The sequence below is a fragment of the Puma concolor genome, chromosome A1 (genome assembly GCF_028749965.1).
Source record: "Puma concolor isolate L17-30 chromosome A1, mPumCon1.1.hap2, whole genome shotgun sequence".
NCBI classification, from domain to species: Eukaryota; Metazoa; Chordata; class Mammalia; order Carnivora; family Felidae; genus Puma; species Puma concolor.
This window is the reverse complement of record NC_141667.1, coordinates 189,820,465-189,827,235: the sequence shown is the minus strand read 5'-3', so window position 1 is coordinate 189,827,235 and position 6,771 is coordinate 189,820,465.

The window sequence follows — 6,771 nt, the reverse complement described above, 5'->3', positions numbered from 1 at the left end:
ATAATGAATAATAGATGCTTCCTGCCCCTACCTCAAATCCTTTGGTCTCATGAATGCCACACCCCTAAAATAATGACATTTTTTCTCATTTTTTTCATAGACTTTTCTTATTTTTCATGTTTTAATAGTTTTCCCTTCATGTTTCTAAAGAATATATGCTTACTGCTGTTTCTTTATTTCTAAATTGGATGCTGTCTATAGACTTCCTGTTTCTCTTTACTTTTTATTTTTTAATTTTTTTAATATTTATTTTTGAGAGAGAGAGAGTGCACACACGTGCATGCAAGTGGGGGAGGGGCAGAAGGAGAAGGAGACACAGAACCTGAAGCAGGCTCCAGGCTCTGAGCTGTCAGCACAGAGCCTGATGCCAGGCTCGAACTCACAACCCGCGAGATCATGACCTGAGCCAAAGTCAGACACTCAACCTACTAAACCACCCAGGCACCCCTCTCTATACTTTTTAAATTGTGAAATATAATACATATACAGAAAAGGGTATAAGATATGTATACTTAAAGAAATATTAAAAATAATAAAGAACTTTCTGACCCAAAATGTCAATAGTGCTGAGGATGAGAAGCCTGTTGTAGAGCATGCCATTGTGTGGATCAATCCCCAAATTTGGCTCTTTAAATGATTACTGACGGAGTTTGAGTTTTTCTATTTTTTATGGAAACAAACAATACTTCTATGAACATTCTGGTATCTATTTATTGGTCATAAATTTTAGTCCTAGGCTAGCATATCTCCAGCTTTCCCAGATGGTTCCCAATTGTTTTCCAAAGTGGAGATTAAATTTTTACCATAGAAAACTAAGATTTCCTTTTCTTGCATCACTTTCCTTCTCCCTTTTCTTCCAGTTTATTTGTATAACAAATCTGGTTAAAACAAACTTCCATGTTTATTCTGGCAAAGAAAATTTGCTTAAATCCAAGTCATGTATCTATGTTAGATACATATATCTATAGATATATAGATATCTATATATGTATCTATGTATGTATATGTATCTATATATGTATCTATATATGTATATGTATATCTATATATGTATCTATGTTAGATACATATATCTATAGATAGATATATAGATCTATCTATCTATCTATCTATATATATATTTTTTCCTACAAGAGAAAAACTTTTTATGTGTGTGTGTGTGGGGGGGGGTATTAATAATTGCTTAGTTACTTTTTGTTTGACTTTCCATGGAACCGTCATTCGTTTATCCTTATGCTTTCCTGGAACGACAAAGTCCTATAACTATGGTAAGATAGCAGTCAGTCTCTGTTCTGTTTTTTTCCTTGGAACTATTCTTTCTTTGCTCTTCTGCTCTGACCCAGACTGACCACCTTGTAGACTGGTTGAACATAAGCCACCTGTCCCTGCCATCATCTTGCAAATCGTTTTTGAGTCTTTCCTGTTCTGGATTCACCTGTTTCCTGGTTTTCTTAATTTCCTCCCTTAGTTTGCTTAAGCATCCTTTGGTGGAGTAGCTTTACGTTCTACTTTTCCTCAATGTCACCTTCAAAATTCTGTTATTATATTTTATTTCTGTGAACATATTTTCAGTTAACCAAGGTGCTTTCTCAATCTTTGAATGCTTCTTTTGTTCACATAGCATTCTGTTTTTGCTTCTTGTTTCTTATTGCTCTTGGAAAATTTATTTTAATTTTCTTGAATTTTACTTGTTTCCCCTGTGCTTTTTCTGTTTTCTAAGTTCCCCCTGTTGTTTGTTCATTTGTTTCAGGTTCTGTCTTTAACATTAGACGTTTTCTTAAAGGGTCTACTGGCCTTAGTCTGCTAATTCATATTGAAAAGTGTGGCAAATTGGAAATTCTACTTATGTGGGCAGAATGAAGCAGGCATACAACTCATTGTGATGAGAACCCTCCTCACCCCTGTATTGATACCCATGGGTATCTTCTTCTTGAACTGATTTTTTTCCCTGGAACAGAATCTTCAATATTTTGCCTGGGATGTCTAAGGCTGCTAGTTTCTATTTTGGTTGCCGAGCGTGGGATGAGGGGGTAAATTCTGACTGCCTATGAGGCAGATGTTTCCTTAATCCTTTGATTCCAGTAAGAGACCTCATTTCCACCTTCAGCCTGTCCTCATTGTGACCAAGTCCATGGATAATCTGGCACAACACTCTAGAGAATAAGTCACCTGTCTTTTAGCTGGTTAGGGAACAACCACCCATTGTACAGGCTAGAGATGGATGCTAGAGTCTAATCTTTTAGAGTTTGAGTCAATTCTTTTATTTTTGGCCTCACTTCAGACCCTGGCCTCCAAAGGTACCTGCCACCTCCAATTCCTGAGTCGCTTCTGAGATGTGGAACATGGTACCCTGCCTCCCTGGCAGACATTTAGCAAAGAAGACTGAAATCTGAGTAAGTTGTCCTGTACCATCTGGTGTTTATCTTACACAATGTTAGTAACGTTTCTAGTCATCTTGTGTCTGCCTTTCATCTCTGTCCTCATGGGTTTATACCATTTTTTAATATTTTTTTTGTCATTTTAATGGAGTGTTTGGAAGGATGACGAGAAAAGCTTATATGTTTAATACACTAATTTTAACCAAAAGCTTTACCCTTCGCTATTGTTAAGGTAACATTATACATGAGATATATATACAGTATATATAGATATATCTATATATACTGTATACATAGTAGACATTACTGAGTGAATAGGAGTTGAGGAAATAGAGATACATCATCATCACACCATCACACATACGTGCAGTAGCTGCTCTGGATGAAGTTTCTGACGCGTCTCGAATTACCAGTTTCAAAGGTAGCTTCTCATTCTCCCATTCCTCTTATTCGCATCCCATCCATGTTTTTGCTTGGGCTCCCCTGACTTCCGTGGGACGGGTTGCTCTTGCTCCCTGCATTCTCCTGAATTTCTCTGCCCACTCCTCTTGCCTTGGTGACCCCTGTTGTTTTATTTCTCCATCTCTTCTTTCCTTTTTTTTCCCCCTACTTTTTCTGATTCTCCTTGGGCATTTCATTCATCCCCTTTAATTGGCATCTCTAAACCACTCGAAGCACACTTTTGTCTTTAACCCAGATAGACGTAAGTTTCTCCACGGATGCTCCATGGTAACTGAAGCTCATTATATCCCAAACAGAATTCATTCTATCCTCAGAACTCTTTCCTTCTCTGCAGTTCAATTGCTGTCTCTCTTTTCCCTTATTATTTATCTAAGTCAAGGATCAGCAGATTTTTTCTATAAAGGCCAGAGAGTAAATATTTTAGCCTTTGTGGGCCGTAGGGTTTCTGCTACAACTACCCAACTGTGCTGTTGTCGTGAAAGGCAACTATAGTCCATATGTAAACAAATGGGTGTGACTGTGTTCCAATAAAACTTTACTTACAAATACAGGCCAGCAGGCTGGATTTGACCCTGAGCCATAGTGTGCTGATCTCTGATCTAAGTTCATGATCATTCCAGCCAGAAACCTCTAAACTGAGCTTTATTTCCACATCAACCTGGTCAGTGTGTCTGGATGACTATCTTTTCAAGAGACCAGACCTGTTTCTACCATCCCCACACATTTCCTGTCTCAGACCCTCAGCTTTTTGACCTGTCAGTTGCAGGAGCTGTTTATCCAGTCTCACTGCTTTCTGCCTTGTAGTCCTCTGATCCTGCTCCACACTGCTTCCAAAGTAGTCTTACAAACACCGAACTCATTTTGTTATTCCTTGTTTAAAATACTCAGGGCTTTGCAAATATCTACACTCTAGGACTTCCCCAAGTTTAGGTCCATAAGAGCTATTTGAAGTCTTTGTTAAATTAAATACTTCTGGGCCTCACCTCAGAGGTTCTGATTGGAGGAATCCAAGTTGGAGACCAGGAATCTGTGTTGTAAACAAGACATCCCAGATGAGCCTGTGGTGTGCAGTCCTCAGACATTTGAGAAACACTGGTCACGGGGGAGGGCAAGCCCCACTGCGTAGAACACGGCCGCTCCCCGCCCCGGCTTGCCTATCTCTCCAGCCCTACCTCTCATGGCTCTCCCTCAGCCTGCTAGGACTCAGGCCCTTTCCCTGAACTGGCCATGTTGCTTTACCCCTTTTGGTTCTCCCACTTGACATTTAGCCAGCTGTGCCATGGACACTTTGTTTGACAAACTTCCTTTAAGGTCAAGTAACTGACTCTTCCGGTGAGTTTCCCTAAACTTCCCGATTCTTACCATGCATGTATCTATATACCAGTACCTATAACTTGTTAGCTGCCTTGTTTGCTTGTCTCCCTTATTAGACTGTAAATTTCTAAAAGGCAGGGATTATGTCTTCTGCATTTGTGTATGCCTATATGTTAGAGGTTACACTGAAATTATATAGTAAGTACACTAGAAATTTGTTGATTTGATAAAAGAATTAGACTGGGGATATTAATATATATTTTAATAACATTAACCTGAGATAATTAAACTGAGGCTCTGAGATGTTCACTGACTTGTTTGAGGTCACATTGTCAAAACAACCAAGGACATATTTTTCCTTCCTTCCTTCCTTCCTTCCTTCCTTCCTTCCTTCCTTCCTTCCCTTTGGTGATTTTTCCATTACACATGCTGCCTTCTTAACATGATGCACTTATTCCCTGTGCTCACATGAACCTTGAATCCTGGAAGTGTCCAGTGGGATTTACCAATTTGGGTATATTTATTCAGTCTGTTGATTACTTAATGTTGTCATTTCTGAGGATGACTAATGACCGAAAGCAAGTCATTCAGAATCATTGCTCTTATAAAGAGCTTGGCCTCTGCGCTGTTTGGATTTCTGGCCATTTCCATCTTTTGATTTTCTTCTAAGAATCTAAATTATATTTATTCTGCCTACTCTCTATAATAAGTTGTGTATACATTATTATTATTGTAACTTGACAACTGACTGTTCAAGAGAAGGTAGGATCTTGTTGGTGACGGCTTAAAGAGAGTAACACTTACGCTTGCTCTTCCGGTACTTCTCACATAGCCCCTGGAACTCTGAACACCTATATCTCAAATGCTCAGCTGAGATTAGGCAGCTGAAATCCAGCAAAGGTCAGGGATCGCTCAGAAGGGTCTGGAACACTAGGCTGGGTTTAACATCATTGTATGGGAAAAGAGTGAATGCTAATTCTTGGTTATTTTGGTCAGAGAGAAAAAGGGATCATGTGCTAAGAGACACAACACATGAGCCTTGAGGGCAGTGAGTTTGTGGTTACTCAGTACTCATTTCATTTTGCCTTGTATTAAAATTTTGTTATTATTTCTGTCTCCTATCAAATAGGAAACTTGCATTTTATTAATTTCATCCTACTTCACACATAGCAAACACTCAAAAGAAGCTTGTGAAATGAAGCGAGTGATCCCAAAAGCTCATTTCAACCTTTCCCCTTTGACCTGTGGTCCAATAATTATCAACCAGTGAAATGCTCCAAAGGCAGGCAACCAGGGATAGGAAGACAGGAGGGGCCATCACAAACTATCAACCAGATCATCAGCCTTGGAAAATTGAATGTCTTGTGTGTATATCTGGTTATTCACAACAATAAAACACAACAATAATGCAGCCTGGAGACCAGAAATTTAACAACTCTTATCCTTCCATGATCATTGTATGCTTAACATAAATAATGTCTACCCATAACATTTGTATAACCTTTAAACACTTAATCAATTGGTATTTAATAAATTATTGCCTGCGCAGTGAAAAATAAGCTGGTCTTTTTTTTTAAACAATTTAACTTTTTATTGATTTTGTTTACATAATAAGGAATCAGCAACTACAGTAGTTGCCACTTTAAGTGACCACAAGAAGACAAAATACATAACTATTTTACATGTTTATATTACAATTTTATAGAGTTAACTACAGCATACCCATGTTTTGCTACAACCTGAATTCCTTTGGCCATATTGGTTTTAATTATGTCCAGAAATCATATTTGCTTCTTACCAACTTTTATCAGATGTTAACATTTTCAAATCAAACATTTTTAGAAAAGCTACTGAAAGCAATTTCGTTATAAATAGTCCATGTACATACTCTTTGCGTGCGGTTTCAAAATTTGGCAAGATGATTACAGACCACAGTCTGATATGGAAAAGGAAAGGGTATTGGGATGTAAATGAGGAGGAAGAACCAAAACTCAGTACATGGTAATAAAAATGATCTAAAACTTAAGTGGGAATAAAAAATATATTAGTTATCCAAAGTTAATTTAAAATCCAAAGTTTGAAATGTCTTTTGTGTTGACAAGTGTCTGAGAAAGTGATTGGGAAGAAACTAATAAACAAGACCGTGAGTGATCTGTAAATAGAATCCATGTGGCATGTGAATTAATTATTGTCATTTCTTTTTGGCCACATCTTGGGGTTTTGGTTTGCTGTATTGTCACATTAGATGCTGGCAGAAAACAACATTGCTAGCTCATTTCCAGCACGTGGCCCAGGGTTACTAAAGGGAAAGAAAAAAAAGTAGAAACTCTGCTATATTTTAAGACAGAGTTAAAGCTCTTGGGCCCAATTTATTCCTGCAGTCACTCTGAGAACATTGCACTGTGTTTTGCTGGAACAGAATCAGGACCTTTTGCATTGATGTGACGGGGCAATGACGAACGTCAGGCTAAGAATGGGAATCCGTCCCTGTGGGTTTCCTCCCACCCCACCTCATTTCCTCTCTCTTCCGTTCTCTCTTGTACATATTTTCACACACATATCATCCCAAGTTAACCTAAGGCGCTTTGCTGGGGAGATGAAAGAATTAGGCAAGAAT